At 37.7% G+C, this 19,339-nt stretch overlaps 1 protein-coding gene across 5 annotated transcripts in view; it reads right to left on the bottom strand.

Annotated features, from left to right (window-relative positions):
- Positions 1–12,575, bottom strand: part of nrcama (neuronal cell adhesion molecule a) — a 68,768-nt gene extending 56,193 nt beyond the window's left edge. For 3 of the 5 annotated variants that reach the window (XM_030148951.1, XM_030148952.1, XM_030148953.1), the window contains exon 1: positions 12,421–12,574. The gene's annotated coding sequence lies outside the window, so the exon portion shown is untranslated. Of the gene's footprint in view, positions 1–12,420 lie in introns of all 5 variants that reach the window. The other 2 variants (XM_030148950.1, XM_030148954.1) reach the window with 1 other exon arrangement.
- Between the last annotated feature and the right edge of the window lie 6,764 nt (positions 12,576–19,339).

Here is a 19,339-nt window from a genome sequence, read left to right as displayed (position 1 = left end):
TGTGGATCCTTCAAAAAATTCAGTATCTTGGCGATTTGTCGGAGCAGGGGTGGGGGGGTGGGTGGGTATGTACGTGGGGGTGTGGTCCATAACCAATGTTAAATACGCTGGCATAAAATGAAACTGAAACTTCACATGCTTTCAATGTAGGGCTGCATGATGCTGGAAAAACTGACATCGCAATTTTTTTTAACCCTGCGATATATATTACGATAGGAAATAGCTGTGTGGTGCCGACATAAATGGACAGACAAATTAGTTGTGTTTCCTCTCGTTGTGGTAACAATTGCAAGGCACTATTGACACAGAAGAAGTGTTTTAGTATCATCTTTCCTGTAGCCGAAAAAATTCCAGATACCTGACTTTGCTTTGCTTTTTGGCACCGAGTCTTAGTTTTCAGTGATTTTCTCTTGTTTGTTGCTCATTTTTCAATGGTGTTTCCGCGACTCACTCCATGTGTAGGGGCGTGGTCTGCTTCGGCAAACTGTTTAAGAACGACTGTGATTGGTGGAGTACTGCACCCAGTGTGTGTCAGGTACCCAGGTTGAAATTAGCTGAGAACACATTGAGTTCATTTACTTCCTACATTGCAGGACCTGCGATGAGACTATTGCACACACATACATTGTGATGACAATGCTCAAATGATACATTGTGCAGGTCTATTTCAAACGTCCGACTCCCAGCTTCTATTTCTCTATTATACAGCGGATCTTACTCAAACTTTTCACGACTTCTAGCCTGTATCCACTGGACCCCCTCCACTGCTCTATGGGCCCCCCACAAATGCTGGGCCACATGAATTTGTCATGTTTACCCCCCAGAGCCCCAGCGTGTGACAATAGAAAGGTGTCAACTGTTGCGTGTATTCTCCTCTTTATGACAATCATTAAATAATCAGATTTTAATTGTGTGTACAATCTGCTACACAGATGCAGGCAGAAGCAGAAAATAGAGACAGAATTTAGCATAAAATGAACACAGAGGTGAAGGAGAATTAATATGACATAAAACAGTATAATTTAGAAAAAGACAAGGAGTGTGACCAGCCAAGACAAAACAAGGAGGTTCACCAACAGTTGGTGACCCTTCTAAGATCTAGTCTGAAAAAAATAATGTGGCTGAGAGCTGCTTATGTTTAATATTATTAGTGAAATTTATTCAGATATCTGACCTCAAACACACTGATTATTTGTAAAGAAATGTTAACATTCTGTATCATGATTATCTGCTGCACAGATTTCTCATCTGTAGTATAGAGTTAGCTTTTGTATCTCAGTAGTTTTTGTAGTACTTTAGTAGCATATGTATATTGAATATTTTATCATGTAGCTTTTTGCACATGCCCACATTTTTTGCAATTTGTGTGATATTTTGTGTGATATTTTTATATAGTCTTTTTGCACTAAGTGTTTTTGCTGCTAAACAGAACAGAGCTTCTAAACTGATTTTTGCTGTTTCTGTGATCATGACAATAAAGATCTATTCTATTCTATTCTATTCTACCCGGTGTCAGTATCCCCTGTCAACAATTCACCCATTCACCCAACTTATATTTTGAATCTGTATAAAAACTCTGACTAATTTGCACTACAATAATATATACATAAACATGTATATTTTAATAGACCGGATCCCTGTACCCATCCACTCACTGTATAAAAACACCCCTTTGCACTTTGTACATATTACAATATAATTCCATTGTAAATCTCATCCCATTGTTGTCCTTGTCTCTAGTCGAATGTTTGTCTATATTACATCTATGCTCAAGTGTGATTGGGTTCATGTTGTTTTGGGTTCATTTTGAAACATATGAGCAAAAAAAAAAAAAAAAACGAAGCAAAATTCCTTGTATGTGTTCACATACTTGGCCAATAAAGCTGATTCTATTCTATTCTATTCTATTCACAACATGTAGGCAACTGCAGACAGGAAAGTCTTGTGAAAAGTCACTGTGGACTTTGGTAAAGTCATCCTCAGTGTTCCACCCTTTACTAACAAACACGCTCATGCTGCACTTATCATTCAAATTTGGGAAAATGTACATTCTACAGTATATCTTAGTAGTAGCATAGCAATTATATAGGAGCATAGTGTAGTTTTGTCATTTATTCAGCTGGTTATTTTCCAGTATTGTCAAATGTGTAATGTGCCCGCTAGACTGTTGACATCAGCATCAGTGACTTCACAAATGTGATGGGCACCGAACTGGAAAAAAAAAGCATTTTATTTCAGACAGGGATGAGCTGTCTGTGAATTTCATCAGACACACATGTAAACGTGCTTACCATATGACATTCTGTTATATTCACTCATTGAATTTCTGAACCGCTTAATCCTCGAGAGGGTCGTGGGATATTCTGTTATATTTATTATATGTTATTTGCAAATCCTTATGTACATATTATATATACAAGCCGTTGGATGGCCCAGAACTTCCTTCAACTAAACAGCTCCAAATCAGAAGTCCTACTGTTCGGTCCACCAAACTCCACCATTGCAATAAAAAATAGCCTCGGTCCCCTCTCCTCAAACATTACTCCCACCGCAAGAAATCTCGGGGTAATATTTGACTCAGACCTCTCCTTCCAATTACACGTTAATAAAGTTATACAATCCTGTTTCCTCCAGCTACGAACTATTTCCAAAATCAAACCAACAGTCCCACACCACAACCTAGAAACAATCATCCACTCATTCATATTCAGCAGACTTGACTACTGTAATTCTCTTCTGTCCGGCATCAGCCAAAAATCACTGTCTCGCCTCCAATTGGTCCAGAACGCAGCAGCTAGGCTTCTCACTGGTTTTAGCAGACACCATCATATCACTCCCATCCTCGCATCCCTCCACTGGCTCCCTGTATGTTTTAGAATTGATTTTAAGATTTTACTGATCACTTTTAAAGCTCAAATGGGCCTGGCCCCAAGTTATATACAAGAAATGTTAATTGACTACGAGCCAGCACGCAGCCTTAGATCCTCAGGCAGAGGGCTCCTAGCTGTTCCGAAGTCGAGGCTTAAAGCAAAAGGTGACCGGGCATTTTCCATCAGGGCCCCTCAACTTTGGAACGGCCTGCCCGAGGAGATAAGGCTTGCGGAATCAGTAACATCTTTTAAATCACTTCTTAAAACACATTTTTATAGAATTGCTTTTATGTGATGTCTACTGCCTTTTTAACCTTAATTTTTAGTTTTAATTTTAAATTTGATCTTGTTTGATAATTAACTTGTTCATACATCTCTCTAATTGTGTTGCTTCTGTTTTAGTGTTTTTATTTTATTTTCTTCGTGTATCCTGCTGTTGTGCCCTCTGTCAAAGCACTTTGTAAACTTTGTTTTTAAAGGTGCTATACAAATAAAGTTATTATTATATTCTCTGAACCTTCAGTGAGCTACTCAGACATGAGCAACTATGGCTAAAGGGCCCCTGTTTCAAACTATTTCTTTATTAACAGAACAATAACTGTATCTGGGTTGACTATATATTAAAAGGTCGAACAATGGTGGAATTTCAAAATCTAATATAATAAAAAAAAACAAGTGGTTCCAGGCACAATAAACCCCACCCTTCGCACACATTGGAGCTTATTTTTGCATTGATTCACCTGATGTCATCATGTCTGTGTGTGCTGATGTCAGCGTATCAATTGCCTCTATATATGTGATAAGTTTGAAGTAAATTTTAACAAAATTGATGTTTTTATAGACATTTAAAATGTTGCCCATTATAAGAAAATGGGAGAAAAAAAGATATAAAAAAATTTCTAAAAAATATGAACTTTGACCTTCTTTTCCGAAAATGTAACCCCGTCTATTCTAGGTCACAGGCGATCTGTAAACCAAATTTGGTATGAATTCAACCAATAGTTTTGCTGCTACAGACATTTGAAATTTTGCCCATTATAAATAAATGGGGAAAAAAAAAAGATTGTAAAAATTCATAAAAAATTGGAACTTTGACTACTTTTCCCAAAATGTAATGACATTTATTCTGGGTCACTGACAATCTATAAACCCAATTTGGTATGAATTTGACAAGTAGTTTTGCTGCTACTGTGTTAACAAACAAACAAACAAACAAAAACTGAATCAAAAACAATACCCCTTGCCTCCCCTTTGGAGGTTGGGGTTATAATCTCAATTTCTCCTACCAAAAGATGAGCACATTATGCATTTCTGAAATTAACCATTTTTGACTTTACTAGAAACTAGATCTACACTGAAGTAATAAGTACACACATAAATATGAATCACTGACCATATAACTCAAAGGCATCAACTAATAAACGTGGAACTGAACAGTAATTTTTGTGTATTAAACCCGTACACTGCCCATAAAGTTGTAATAACTGTGTTTTCAGACATATTCTTTTTTTTTTTTTTTATTCCTGTTTATACATATCAGTAATCACCTTTGGCCTGGTGTAATGATTACATAATGAGTCCCAGTTACACTTTATCTATCAAGAATAAATCGCAATTTTATGAGAAGAACTACAATTTTATTCCAACTTTATGGGACACAGTGTAGTTGTGTTATGTAAACAGTGCAGTTTAGAAGCCAACATGGGTCACTGTCTGTGACAACTTCTTCCCACTTGAAAACCAACAAAATAATGTCAACAAATGCCAGAAAGAAAGAATCCAAAACCATATTCTCTAATAACTTCTCAAAAAAAAAAAAAAAAAAAAAATGGAAAAAAGTTGATATTTGGTACTTGCTTGCAGCCAGTGGGCAGAAACCAAATGCTGGCTTGCAGTTAGCTGGGTAAAGGTTAAATGGGCTTTGTGAGTCATGGATCAGAGCGGAGAGTGGAGGAGAGATGGAGTGGGCTGAGGGTCAATACCAGCAGTGTGCATACGGTGGGAAAATGCTAGGAGGACACTGAGGAAAAAGGGGGAAAAAAAAAAACAAATGCAGGGGTATGTGCTGATCCATGTGCAGCCCATCCAAGCACTGAGGCGGTAATAATTTAATAAATGTAAATTTGTTAAAATGTCACATATGATCACATTATTTTATTTTAGCACAGCAGGCTTGTGTCCATAGTGCTAACACTGCAAAAAAAAAAGTGAAATACTCTTTAACATACAACCTTCAAAGTTTATTTTAAATTCATTTAAGTCATAATTTCAGTGACAGGATTAAGAGTCAGCCAGGACATGTTTGAGGGCGTGACAAAAAAAAAAGAAAAAAAGAAAAAAATATGACTGTCTCCTCAAAACTGCATTCACTGGCTTAAGGAAAGAAGGTGCATGGAAGAAGCTGTGCAGTTACATTATGAGCAAAATGTTAAATATAAAATCTTCAGTAGTAGTCAAATTCACATAACAAATTGTAAAATTAATTGATAGCTGGAAGTGTTTTAAAATTTGTGCTTTCTGGTGATAAATGGGTAACGCTCTATTAAGAGATAACAGTCTGCAATAATAGAGCTGATATATTTTAATTATATTATAGACAAATCTGTACACTGTGGAACTTGATGAAACTCCAAGTCAAAGGCAGTGGTGTGATTTTTGTGATACTTACTGAAAATAGTATAAATTAAGCAATAATGTCTTTAAGTGAAAATTCATTAATGTGATAATACATAGAATGAAACACAGACGGCTTTACTCTCACTTTGTAATTTCTTAAAAGAGTGACTATACACATGCTCTGCTGCACAGAATACACAGCAGGTTGAGGTAGTCTCTGATATGAATCTTGCAGACTGAGTATCGTCATATTCGAGGCAGTATAAGGACATCGGGGTTATCTCTCCCCTACAAAACCGCGATCAGAGGAGCAGAGATAGTAGCTAATCAGGTAGAAAATGAACTGAGCCCAGTCTTTTCCTCCCTTCAGATCAGTATCAGCTACAAAGGACCACTGAAACTAGTGTGCATTATCATAAATGAGCTAAATTAATTCAGGCTGAATCATGAAAAACAAAAAAAACATAATATGGTTCTGCAAAACTAGCTGCAGTTTCAGATCTAAAGAAAGCTCTGTGTAGCTCTTCTGAGTACAATCTGAAAAGAGTGTTGTCTTATATCTCATGTCTGACTGTAATAGTCTAAAGTGATTCAATGGCAACTGTAGCAGCACTATGTCAGAGAGCAAAAACGCAAGGTGAGTAAAGCACCCTGGCTCTGATAGGACAATGCAGAGTATCTGGCAGCCCAAAAAACAGCCAGCTCAGCAGCTTTAGGGTGAAAGAGATGCAGACAGAGGACACAGTGATGGCATGGGGCTTTATCGCTAATGTGAAACACCATTGACTTTTATGGGCCAACATCCAATGCATCAAATGATGCTGAGTAAGAACAAGCAGGAAATGACTTATTTTTACTGTAACTCAAAGCCCTGGCAGCCTGGTCTGTGTCAAGTTTGTTGACATGACACACATGGAGAAAGCACTTTTATGTAGTCTAACTGTTCCATCCATGTCTTTCTCTCTCACACTCTCCATAAATAAAGATGTATGAGAGTTCTGGTTTTATCCTCTAACTCCTCTTTTCTAGACCCATAAACATGAAGGCCTGTCAGTCTTAATTGGTTTATCTGTGAACAGATGCATCTTGAGTTGACAGATGACTTTTCCACACTGAGGGCTGGTTCTGTTCAGTCCTCCTCATCTGCTCTCTGGATAGTTTATCTTTTTGTACAAAGGCATTCTTTCAGTTCACACCATACGGCTCTTATTGAAGGCGGTCTGGCCTCAGGAAAGCCTTCTCTCTGGGGTCAGACGAGTAGGATCGAGGACCCATGCAGACTCCAAAGAACTGGAGCCGCTTTTCCCACACCAAACACATATTGATGAGTAGCAGAAGCTCAATATAAACTGTTCAACACAATACCAGGGTGAAACTCAGTTCTTTTTCTTACAACGGGAGTTGAGGAAAAGGTTTGATATCACACATCTACAGAAGGAAAACTAAATCTTCTATTTACCGGACATGTACCCAAAAGTAGGACAAAGAAAATAACACTAGGCATGTGTCAGGGTGTTTCCTTGTAGGAGGTATGTCAGGCCAGCGAGGGCTAAAAAAGCAGTACATTATTACACACTCTACAAACCATATGTGAAGACCTTGAAATAACACTTCCCATCAGACTAAGCTATAAATAAGATATCTACCTAAGAAAATTATGGCTAAAGATGTCAGTCCTCATCCTTCCATAGTGATTGGTAATGTAGTTCTCTATAATCATAGCTGATACATTCAATTATAGCCACATCTTGAATAGTCATTGCTAAGGCTGGTTGGTTCACACCCATCATGTGGTGCTGCAGCCATGACTGAATTGGATGTTTGGTGTTGATAAGAGAAGCTCTTTAATGGCTTCTTTGACCCAAATCCTCACTAATCATTTTACAGCTGTAACAAAGATTCTGGCGGATGGGGGTAATATTATTTTTAAGCCTACTGTACAATGAATTAAGCTCCCACCACTGGGATTTAAACATTCCCCCTTTGTTTCCAGAGTGCTCTTAAGCAGAGGATATAACATAGATGATCATATGTTCTTGATGTGTGTATATACGTCACATTCTTTTAATCCTCCTGATATAGTCCATTCATGTTCACATTACATGATCTGCATCTGTTTAGAAATGCAAACTGTGGAAAAGAACATCAAACAAAATGTACATATAACAAATCAGCTGTGCTAACTAAAACCAAATGAAACTCTAGTCAAAACAAATATTCTTTTCTCCGCATATGGCGCAGTGTTCAAGCAGATATGCTGACGTGCTCTTCCTCGGCAAGTGACAGTTACTACCAGTCTGGCAACTTCTGTGCTCTCACCCACTCTCCCATCTGCTGCCTACCTGAGCCACACAAACTCACAAACAACTCATTTATGGCCTGTTAGCAGACTCAAAAGCCTACAGATAAACATAAAATTAGAACCTCACCGGACATAAACAGAAATGTACAAAGTTGATTAATCTATAAAGACCCAAACATCCACTTGCATCTACTGATCTAAAATGTCTAATACCTTTTGATCCACTAATCGTATCAATACATTTAAATAACTGGTGTAAAATGCAGTTTATCATCTTTTCATGGTCATCAGATATGACCCATTTGAACGTTCAGAGGCTCCATAGTGAAAACAATCCGTGGAAACACCATCATCTTCTACAACATTGATTCATCAGTAAAACCCATGGAGTTTGACTAATGACAGTGGATGGACACACTTGTTTTTACATTCAATTTTTGATTTCTTTTTGAAAAAAGTCACATTTTCTTTTCTTTTTTTTTTCTATTTCTGATCTAATAACCTTTGAATTTACTCTGAGATTTAATGAACATCCACATGATCAGTAAATTAAATTTAAGAAAATACATGATTTACACTGAAAAATGAAAAATACAGAGGATAATATTATAATAAATGGTGATAAATTGCTTAGTAAAGGTTAAATAGAGGGAATTGATTTTGGAACTATCACAAAAGTAGCACTGGGTCTTTATGGGTTAAAAGGTGAAACTAGAGTCCTACAGCTTACTTCTATTATGTGTGAATCCGGGTGTTTAACTTGAGGACATGAGAGGCCTGGCATCACTGGAGGTTCAAGCATGATCTTACCTCTGATTTTAAAAGGCTACTGGGTCAAAACACAATAATGTCCTGTCAGAGAGCGAACTTTAATTAATTGCCATTCCACCATTTATGTCAATATAAAGTAGCTCCTTGTTATGGATAAAGGTCCAACTAAAGCAAAAATGAATTTAAAAGTAAAAGTGTAAGTCATTTAGCATCATTAATCTGTCAAATTGTCTCTAAAATATCCCATCAGAGAGATTTTAAATACCGTGTTTTGACCCCACTAATAATGCCATCTGCCAAGCCTGTCTCGTTTACATGCACAACTCCTCATACCCTCCATTACACAGAAACTGTGTCTTTTCTTCCTTTTTTTGCAGGTTTTTCTAATATAATCAAAATATAATGAAATAAAAAGCATCTGTCTTCTACTAAGGGCAGAGGGAACAACAGCATCTGCTCCCTGGCACTTTGGTTTTCTCTGAAAATTACCAGCAGCAGCAGAATGTCACACTCCATCCCCAGCTTTAACTCTTCCCCTTTTTCCATTTCATCAATCTTCATGCAGTCATGTTAATTTAATGTGCCCCGTTTGCTTAATGAAAACAGTCACCCAAACATGCCAAGCTTTGTGTCATGGGTGCGGGGCTGCATTTAGGACCCTCCCACATCCCAACCCACCATCATCACCACGGGGTGCTGCTGATGCTATTAACCCAAAGGATCTATGATGCTAATTGTATTCATTTGGCTAAAGCTTTCATACATGTGAGCCAAATCTCTTTTTTTTTTTTAAATCTGAACAGGATGCTGCTATTAAAATTGTTACCGAGTGCACCTGCTTACATCACTGGTGGGAGAGAGCTTTCTGGGGATGGATTATAAAAGTAGCGTTGTTGTCTTTTTGCAGAAGTGCCTGAAGCAATGCAGGGCTTGAGGGAATTAAAATATTATCATAATTGCTGTATATCTTCACTGTTTATGAAAAAAGCAGAGTTATGCAGATGTAAAAAAACAAAAACAAAACAAAAACACCTGAAATAATGAAATGGAGCTGATTTCAACCCTGATCCTGAAACAGCAAATTGCAACATAATGCACCTTTCTTGTGTTAAAATGGTCTCATCACTTACAAGCGACAGCGGGCAGACGGAAAGAGCACCTAAACCAACCATAAGCTCCTTCACCTGACTTGTGTCTAATGGTCCATGGATAAGTGGAAGAGCAGGAGAGTGACGATGACATTGCATCTGCCATGAGTAATGGCTTAGTGCTGGCAGTGCACTGACAGTCTGGGGAGTTGTCACTGGAGGCTGAAGTCATGTCTTCTGATGTCTCAGGGGCAAAAGCTTGCAACATTGGCCATGGTGCCCATGGTGCCAACACAGAATATCTGTCATATCACAACATGCCACTGGATATACAGTATACAGTATGTTTAAAAAGAAATGTAGCATTTAAGGAAATTACCACCAGTCCTACTAAATGATTAATAATATTTAATAAATGATGACTTTTCGTTAGCACTTGGTCTGTTTCATCTCAGCTCTTATTGTGATTTCCGTGTATGCAAGTATACAGTGTGAAATGCTGAGACTGGAACTTCTCAGATGTAGGTTAAATGCACTAGCGTTGCAGTGCAGCTCCACAATACAACAGAAGGATTCTTTTTCACAACTAACCGCAATTACCAAACCGAGATAGAGAAGGTAGATTTGTACAAAATACATGAACTAGAAGTGAACAGAAACCATGCGTGTATGAGTTATGGCATAATTCACAGACAATTTACATATCTAAAATATAAAACATGCAAAAACCGAAGTAATATAGTAACCCATTTACATCAAATATGGTTGTGGGTGAATATGAATACATCACTTCATGTCATATTGTATCATATACTGTTGCAACAACAGCTGATACTGACCACATTTATTAACACTGCATGAAATGACTCACACTTTCAGCTCCACGCTTCCAGAACAGACTTCTTATCAGAACCACAACGACTCTACCTATTACCGGGTCGTCTTGGAGTGATACTGTATGAAGTAAATGAGAAGTATAACTTGTGTTTATCATAAATTTAATAAAACCGACTTTAATGCACATAAGGAAAATACTAAAATGTAGATTGAATTGTGTATCAAACCAATAATCTATTTAATATAATTTCTCACTGACCAACAGAATGCTGCACAATCTACCACCACTGCCTTAAATACACTATAGAGACAACAGGCCTTTTCTAAAGCATTACCACAGTTCCTCTCATACACAGTTAGGTTGGATTACAGTCTACATTCCACTAAAGTATCATATCCAATACAGCCATGTGTCTGTTCACAGCTACATGTGTATGCACGCTGCCTCCTGAGTACATTTGGCTCAAAATGCCTGTTAAGGCTGATTCCTTCCTATATGTATTTATATTACATATATTTTATTAAAATGGATTTAAGATTTGATTTAATACTTAACCCTTTCATGCATAGGCCACTCCAGTGGACAGTTATTCTCCAGCTGTTCTCTTATATATTCATGGGTTTTGATGTTTTAGTTCCATATCAGCCAACACAGTGAACACTTACGCACCATCCCATACACTGACATTCAGACCATTACTGTAACTTTGCTGTTCTTGATAAACCTGATCTGCACTAACATGTTTAAGTGTAAATCAATTATTTGTTAGACAAGAAGTTTTTTTTTTTTTTTTTTGCATATTATCTCCATAAAGTGAGTAATTACTAGCATTAGAATATGTAAAAATGTGAGAAGACATCAGATTAGCAGCATTAAAAATGTTTTTATTTCATTGTTTTCATATCACTTTCTGAATGGATGGATATTTTTGTAACTCCATAGGAAAAAAAAAACTCAATCACATTGTTTTTTTCATGCCTAAGGAGGAATAAAAACTGAAGAAAAAAATCTTGACTAAGGTTCTCACAATTCATGCATGAAAGGGTTAAATATTGTTCTCTGCTCTGTGTTTTATATGTAGAACTGAGGATCCAAAGAATACATCTGCACTTCTGTGAAACACAAATGTGGATCTAACTATAAAATGTCCCATTATGGAGCTGAACTTGCCAGCTAGAATATTCCAGGGACACCAGAGTGGGTTTCCCTCCCTGAGCCTTATACTAGAATGTCTCCTGTTATGGAGGACTCGATGGAAAATGTTCATCTGAAACAAAGACTAGATTTTGGATCAGTAGACACCTGCTGACTATCCACACCTCTATATGCTAAAACAAAGCGTGAGTGGGCTGCCTTCTTTTTCTTCAGTGCTCTTCAAACGGTACATAGATAGGGCCATGGAGCTGCAGCTGGAAGCATCACTAGCAGACATCAAATAATCGGCTCAGCTCTGTGGGCCTGGATGCGCCGGCCGGCAGCAACAATAAGCACAAACCCCTCTGCTGCTGCTGCTGCTGCTGCTGCTGCTGCAGACACTGACTCAAATGCACTGAGTCCCACAGCCCACGGACACGGAGCTTCCCCTCCCTCTGGATGCTTTGATGGGTGCTCCTCAAGATGCAGTGCATGCAGTGCGGTGAGTGCACAGGCTGCCTTCCTTCGTCTGCCTTGGATGCTCATCAGTATCCAGATAAAAAACACGACAAGGCGCCTCCATATTGCTATAGCCTGTTCGCACCTGGTCATCCTAAGAAACCAAACATCTACTGGATCTGCTGCGACCTGACCCATCCACTGCACCATTATTCTCAAGCGACAAGAGATGAGACTGAAAACAACGGGGCTGAGAAATAAATGCAATCTGCATCTATATATATAAATATAGATTAAAAAAAATAAATGAAAATGTCAAAGAAAACGCATGTCCCCGCTCACCGTGTGCTGCAGACCGGTCCCTGTTTCCTCCCCTTGTTTTTGGTGAGTCTGTGTAGATGCTGTAAAAGGATGAGGTGTGTGAGTCTGAGGGACCGTGGCCGGATAAGTGTGTGAGTCCCCCTCCGCCGCTGCAGCAGCAAGCTGTGGTCCACACGGATCCTCCGCTCCCCCCTCCCTCCACCAGCTCCCCCGCTGCCGTCAAGACCAGCAGCCACGAAGATCGTCTGTGTTTACGACAGACCGGTCGCTCTTACGGGGAAAAAAAAAAACTGACGCACTTTCCAGGTTTTGCAAAGGGGGACACCGTTCAGCTTTATGCAAGTAGGGATGGGGGTAGCAACGTCATATAAGCAGGAAAAAAGAGGAAAAAAGGACCATAATTAACCCTTTATAGGGCACTCATAGAAATACTCTGAAATTCAAAATTTCAACCACAGTGTGTTATTGGAGGACATAAGGACTTTTGTGATTTTTTTTGTTTGTTTGTTTGTTTGTTTTCATGTAGAAAATCAAGGTCAATGAAGTTACCATATTTGGTTCCTTACCCATAAATGGCAAAAAAAAAAAAAAAAAAAATCCAAGAAGTATATACATCACCAGTCAAAAGTTTGGATTCACCTGTTTTTTCTTTATTTTCACGATTATTTACATTGTAGATTCTCACTGAAGGCATCAAAACTATTGTGAGTGCGGCGTATAACTCACTAGCCGTGAACCTCAGAGTTCTTCTGTACATGACACATATCAGTAAACAAAGGGTCTGGAATCCAACTTTTCTGTTTGTGTGGTCTTTTCTTAAAACTTAGATTGATACAAACAAAAGATGAATTTCTATATTAAATTACATGACAGTCAAAAGACTGTGATGCTACAGGCTTCAGGCTTCCAGTTCCGCTCCTTTTTCTTTACATTTTTATAATCTTAGCAGCCAATAGGATTGCATCACACAATGATGTCAAGACTTATGCTATTGTTACTCAACATTCATATAATATACATAAATTATTTATAATAAATCAAATTTAAATACAAACTTGAGTTTTTAACTGAAGCACAAAAAATGGCTCTAACAACTATGAATGAACACATATGGAATCATGTAGTCAAAAAAAGTGTGATGTCATTCAAAGCATGTTTTATATTTTAGATTCTTCAAAATAGACACATTTTGCTTTTATTACTGCTTTGGACATTCTTGGCATTCTCTGGATGAGCTTCATGACGTAGTCACTTGAAATGGTTTCCAAAAGTCTTGAAGGAGTTCCCAGTGATGCTGAGCACTTGTTGGCCATCTGTGGTCCATCTCATGTCATTTAAATGAGAAGGCCAGTCCAAACTTTTGACTGATAGTGTATAAGAAATACAAGTAAAACACATGTAAGGTGAAAGGAACATGTATTTTAGAACATTAGACCAACATAAGTACTGATCCAGACCCCTGTCCACATCCACATTATCCCTTTGAACATCATTCCTTACATTAGTACCATTACTTCATGGTACCTAACAAAGCAGGTACACTCACTGTTCATGCAGAGGTGGACCTTACAGACCCTGTAGACCACATTGGACCTGAGATTGTTGACTCACTGTCCTCATTGAAACTGTTGCTGTCACTGTCTTGTAATGTGTGCGGGAATTACCAAAATTAGTCACTTGCCCGTTAAAATCAATTCAAGACTATTGGCTTGTTTGATATTAACCTATAGCCTGCATTGTGTAAGTAATAGGCAGTCTAAGTGCAATGAATTTCCATATGTCACCCTCCTAAAATAATTGTCTATTTTTTTGTGTTTCCTGAAAAATCTGACAAAAATTACATGGGCAGTTCTTTTAAGAAGGTGACATATGATTCTAACAATTATGCAGGATAATAAATAAATGAGTCATCACTGAAGAAAACGCACTTACTTAAATATTTAGTATTTAGTATTACTTTACTTTTTAGCATCTCAAAAATACAAATGCTACGTACATATCTGTAAGGTAGTAAAATTATTGGAAGGAGGTAAACTGACAGATTTTCAGGAGGCGGAGATCAGGTAGGAGTGAGACCTCTTTCCGCTGTTACTTATCAGTCTCTGCCAATCCAGTACAGAATAAAATGAGGGGGGAAAAATCAGAAATGCAGCGACCCCGTTTTAGTGAGGGACATCCATGGGATCTACAGATATAGATGGTGTGAAATAAACAATAAAAAAAAAGTGACTCCCTGTTTACTCTTGTGTATCTTGTATGTGTTAATGATCCAATTAATGGAGTTTGTACAATTCTATCATATGGTCATTTGATATTTTTTGTTAGATCTAATTTTATCTTAAATTCAATCCTAAACTGTGCAACATTTTTTTAAAAATACATAAATAAACGGTTACTTAGCAACATAAGCAAAGAGTCTTGAATCTGAATTTCTACCAATAGTAATAGTAATAATAATAAAAACATGTATAGGATGTATTACAGATGCTAGTTGTGGTATTTCTAAATGTCTAATGTGAGACACAGGTGTTTTTTGCACCCGACATAAGACAGGTGGTCTATGTTGCACAGTTGCACATAACGCTGGTGTCAAACGGCCTAGTGCACATTATATTACCTCTGGCTCACCAGCCCACATCACATTTTAGGCTGAGCAGGAACTGCAGGCCGTTCTCACATATGACAGGTGTGCGTGAACACCCCTCGCCCACCCCTCCAACCCCCTTTACCCCTACACAGCTATCACTCATTCCCAATCTGGGACAGGTTGAGCATGTCTCACACACTCCAAGGGCTTGTCATTAACACAGCATACATCAATACCAGTAATGTCCACCAGACTGCCTCTTTCTCATCTTCTCTCCCATTCAACATACATATTTCACACCTGTTTAAATGGTGACCAGAGATGTTCACCATCAATCTCCAATAAAAAGGGAGCGTGAGAGCTTGGCTTTTAGTGCCGTGGTTTACTCATCTGTAAGTCACCTTGAGGCATGTTAGGGTCATCTGCATTGTGTGAAAAAGGGGCTATACATGCTCAGATTCTTCCCATGATAAATGCATGTAGTAACAGTCATCCAGGCCAAAGGGCATTAGTATTCATAACCCTGTCATGTGCTGTTGCTTCTAGTGATTGTGATAAGCCTCAAGGGAAGGCTTTGACCATAAAAAAAGTGGAATTCTAGCGATGAATAAACCCTCTGCACAGAGATAAAAGTGTGTTGAGTGTTAATGCTTGTTTGTTCAAGGCTGTCAAAGACCTAACAACAATACATATTGTAATAACCACAGGGGTGTGTCTTAGAGAACATATTAGTGTTTACCCACTTCAAACTTAGCAAATGGCGATGTCATTGTCTAAGAATGACATTCATGCAGGGCTGTTGGATAAATAAGATATGTGTGAGGTGTCTCTGTGTGCAGGTGCGTCCTCACTCTAACCGACTGGCAGATATCTGTGGAGAGCCACACCACTGTGCAAACTGTTCAACGGTTTCTTTTCAATGAGGAAACACGATGAGAGACAGATGTTTTTTTTCCAGGGTGACATTACAGACATACTGCTGCTGAGTGTGAAATACTCCCAGGCGCTTTCAAATATTTTCATTACCTTTTCTGAAACTATACATCTGTTTCCCAAAGCAGCAAATTTAACTCGCATGTGAAAACTTCAAGGTCAACATATGCCGTAAATAACTGTTTAATTGTCTGTAAAGTGGTTCTTGGTGTGATGGAGTATTGTTGAAAACAGCAGTTTACTATTGTATACTTTAAAACCAGTTTAGGTTTTCAGTTTCAGGTTAGGATATACAACGGTACAACAATGTGGCTTTGACGGTTACCAGATACTGACCTCTATACTGTTTTGGTTTATACAAAGATCTTCCTAACTTGGTCAGAGAAGACCATTTGACAGATGCTGATGTGAAACAGCTGAAAGTCCTCTCAATGAGTTTGAGCTTCTTAACATTACAAACACTTAGCATGCCCTAGGAGTCAAGAAGGAGATCATCAGGAAACATTGTAATGACATATGTGTTTGCATTATCCTAGAGCCCCTTGGGTGATTTTGTATTCTGTGTTGACAGATGGGATGCATGAATCCGTTTCCATTGTTGCTCATTTTTATTCCAGTGTGGGCTTTAATGTGCTTCACCACACTTTTAATCCCTTGGGCAGTATTTGTTGATTCACTTGTATCATTACAGCTTCATGTAATACAATGTTTAATTGTAGCTCTTCATACTTTTCCTATTAACATTAAGTCAGCTGGTTGAGTTGTAAATGCTACTATGTTTTCTGGAAGTAAAGCAGATGCATAAAGTGTGACAACTTACACAAACTTTCTTCCACATGCCGCACTGTTGTTTGTATAGGAGGATGGCACATCTTGGCAGAAGTTACATCAACAGTTTGTGCCAACTTTGAGACCTTAAAAGAACTAGCGATCACTAGTGATCACTCGAATTTCAAGTGAAACAATCCCCTAATAGAAGCAAAATAAGAGGTTGATTGTATAACATGTTTCTGCCAGATCAGGGACAATTTTGGGCAAACGTGGGCACATACATTGAGAAGATTGTAAACGAGAAGGGAACGGTTGCTAGGGAACACCATAAGACCAGACAATCCAATTCTGCTTTGCTTGTGCCTGAGGAGGAGGAGAGACAGACAGCTTTTACCACATGAAACGACTAATGGTGCAGTGGTCTGAACTATATACTGTATTTCCCACTCTGTCATGTAAACACAGCTTGGCAGTCTTCACTTTACCTTGGCACTTCAGCCAAGGAATGAATATTGCCAGGGAGCATTAATCTCATGTTCATCTTATTTGTCTGTCCCAACTGTGTTTGTCAAACTCTGTCTCTACACAGCTCATCAAGAGACATGAGTACAATTTTGTTTGACAGTGAAGAAATACCACCTCTATAGTCATTGGTTTTAGTTCATGTTTTAAGGCACAGGTGTCAAACATGCAGCCCGGGGGCCAAATCCGGCCCGCCAAAGGGTCCGGTTCGGCCCCTGGGATGAATTTGTGAAATGCAAAAATTATACTAAAATATGAACAATCCTTTTAGTTCAGGTTCCACATTCAGACCGATTCAATCTCAAGTGGGCAGAACCAGTAAAATACTATCATAATAACATATAAATAATGACAACTCCACATTTTTCTCTTTGTAAATGTAAATATTTTCATGTATTTACACTAAAATAAAGTATAATTTTGCAAAAAATGTGAACAACCTGAAATGTCTTAAGAGAAGTAAGTACAATTTTAACAATATTCTGTCTGTTATTAAATGTTTTCTGCATTTGTAGATCCACTGTGATCTGTACATTATAATGTACGTGTGTAAATGATAAACTGAAACAGAATATTGTTAAAATTACACTTCTTTTTTCAGTTTGTTCATGTTATTCACATCTTTTGAAAGGATAGTTTGTAGATATAAACCTTTTCATAATGTAAATTTTTTTTTTTTTTGCTCTAAAACATAGAGAAAAGTTTGGAGTTGACATTATTTATATATTTTTATATTATTATTTTACTGGTTCGGCCCCCTTCAGATCTAATTTAACTGAATGTGGCCCCTGAACTAAAATGAGTTTGACACCCCTGTTTTAAGGGGAAAGCAACATTTTTAGCAACACTTGATTTTGACCCAATCTACTGATCAACTTTATACACACTATCACCATTACTTACCACATTAGATATAAAATTAAGATTTTCTATATGTACCACAAAAGATATGAATGTGAACCACATTACTGTTAGAAACCATTTGTCAAATTATACTTAAAACTAGGACTGTCAAAATTAGTGCATTAACACGGATTAATCCATTATCATGATTAATCTGATTACAAATTTTAATGCAATTAACTCATCTGCAGCACAGAATGACTCTGAACATCTCTGATAATGCATTGGGCAGTTTGTCCAAGTAGAGTCACTGTAAATGGGCAGTAGATCCAGTAGTGACAGGCAGCAGAACCAACCCATAAAGATGGAAGACACTAAACAGCCCATTGGCCCTCTGAATGGAAATATGAGGACAAAAAAACCCAAGACGGAACAGTTGTGTCAAGTTGTTTTGTTTCAAGTTGTTTTATTGAAACTGTTGAAGGTGTTTAATAAAGTGCATATATATTCCCTCCTTTCTTGAGTCTATTTGCTCCTGCAAAATGAAACGCGATTACTATACATTAAAAATTAGTATTTAGTCGTGATTAATCGAAAATAATCCACAATCCTGTGATTAATCTGATTAAAATTTTCAATCGTTTGACTGCACTACTTAAAACATTTTAAGTGTAGTGTTTGTTGCTGTCTTAATCAGTGAATTTCCCTGTTGTGACATCAATAAAGTTTCATATTTTCTTATCTGAAGTTCAAAATGTAGGTAATTGTTTAAGTTGTAACCCCTGGATCATGGTTTACCCATCAAGAAAAGTTATAGAGTCAAGGGCAGGCGGCAAAATAATAAATCTGGTCCCGTCTCTTATTTCAGCTGTCATATTATCAATACCATATCAATCTGTCAACCCAGCTCCATGTTTGATCTGAAATGAGAAAGGCATTGTGCAAGTAAAATAGTTGTCATTTCATTCTATACCACTGTGACATTTTTCATTGTCGTTGAAGCTTCAAGGTATACCACACCGTGCTCAATTGTTTTAGTTGTTTGGGGAGACTGAAAGGAATGAATGGTATGGAATCTCACTGAATCAAAACAATAAAAGCAGAAAATCAATGTGTGGAATTGGAAAAGAAGCTATTCATCACTTGCAGACATTTGACATTCCTTTCTGAAAATTCTATACTGAGGCTTTGTGTTGAGCATGTGTTTGTGTGTCAGGTATTTGAACATGATGTAAAAGTGCATAAACCTAAAAGTTAAATCAAACAGAATTTGTTTCATTACTG

Source organism: Sphaeramia orbicularis, chromosome 12 (genome assembly GCF_902148855.1).
Source record: "Sphaeramia orbicularis chromosome 12, fSphaOr1.1, whole genome shotgun sequence".
Lineage (NCBI taxonomy): Eukaryota > Metazoa > Chordata > Actinopteri > Kurtiformes > Apogonidae > Sphaeramia > Sphaeramia orbicularis.
Note: the sequence above shows the minus strand (reverse complement) of the source record. Positions and strands in the feature narration are given on the sequence as shown.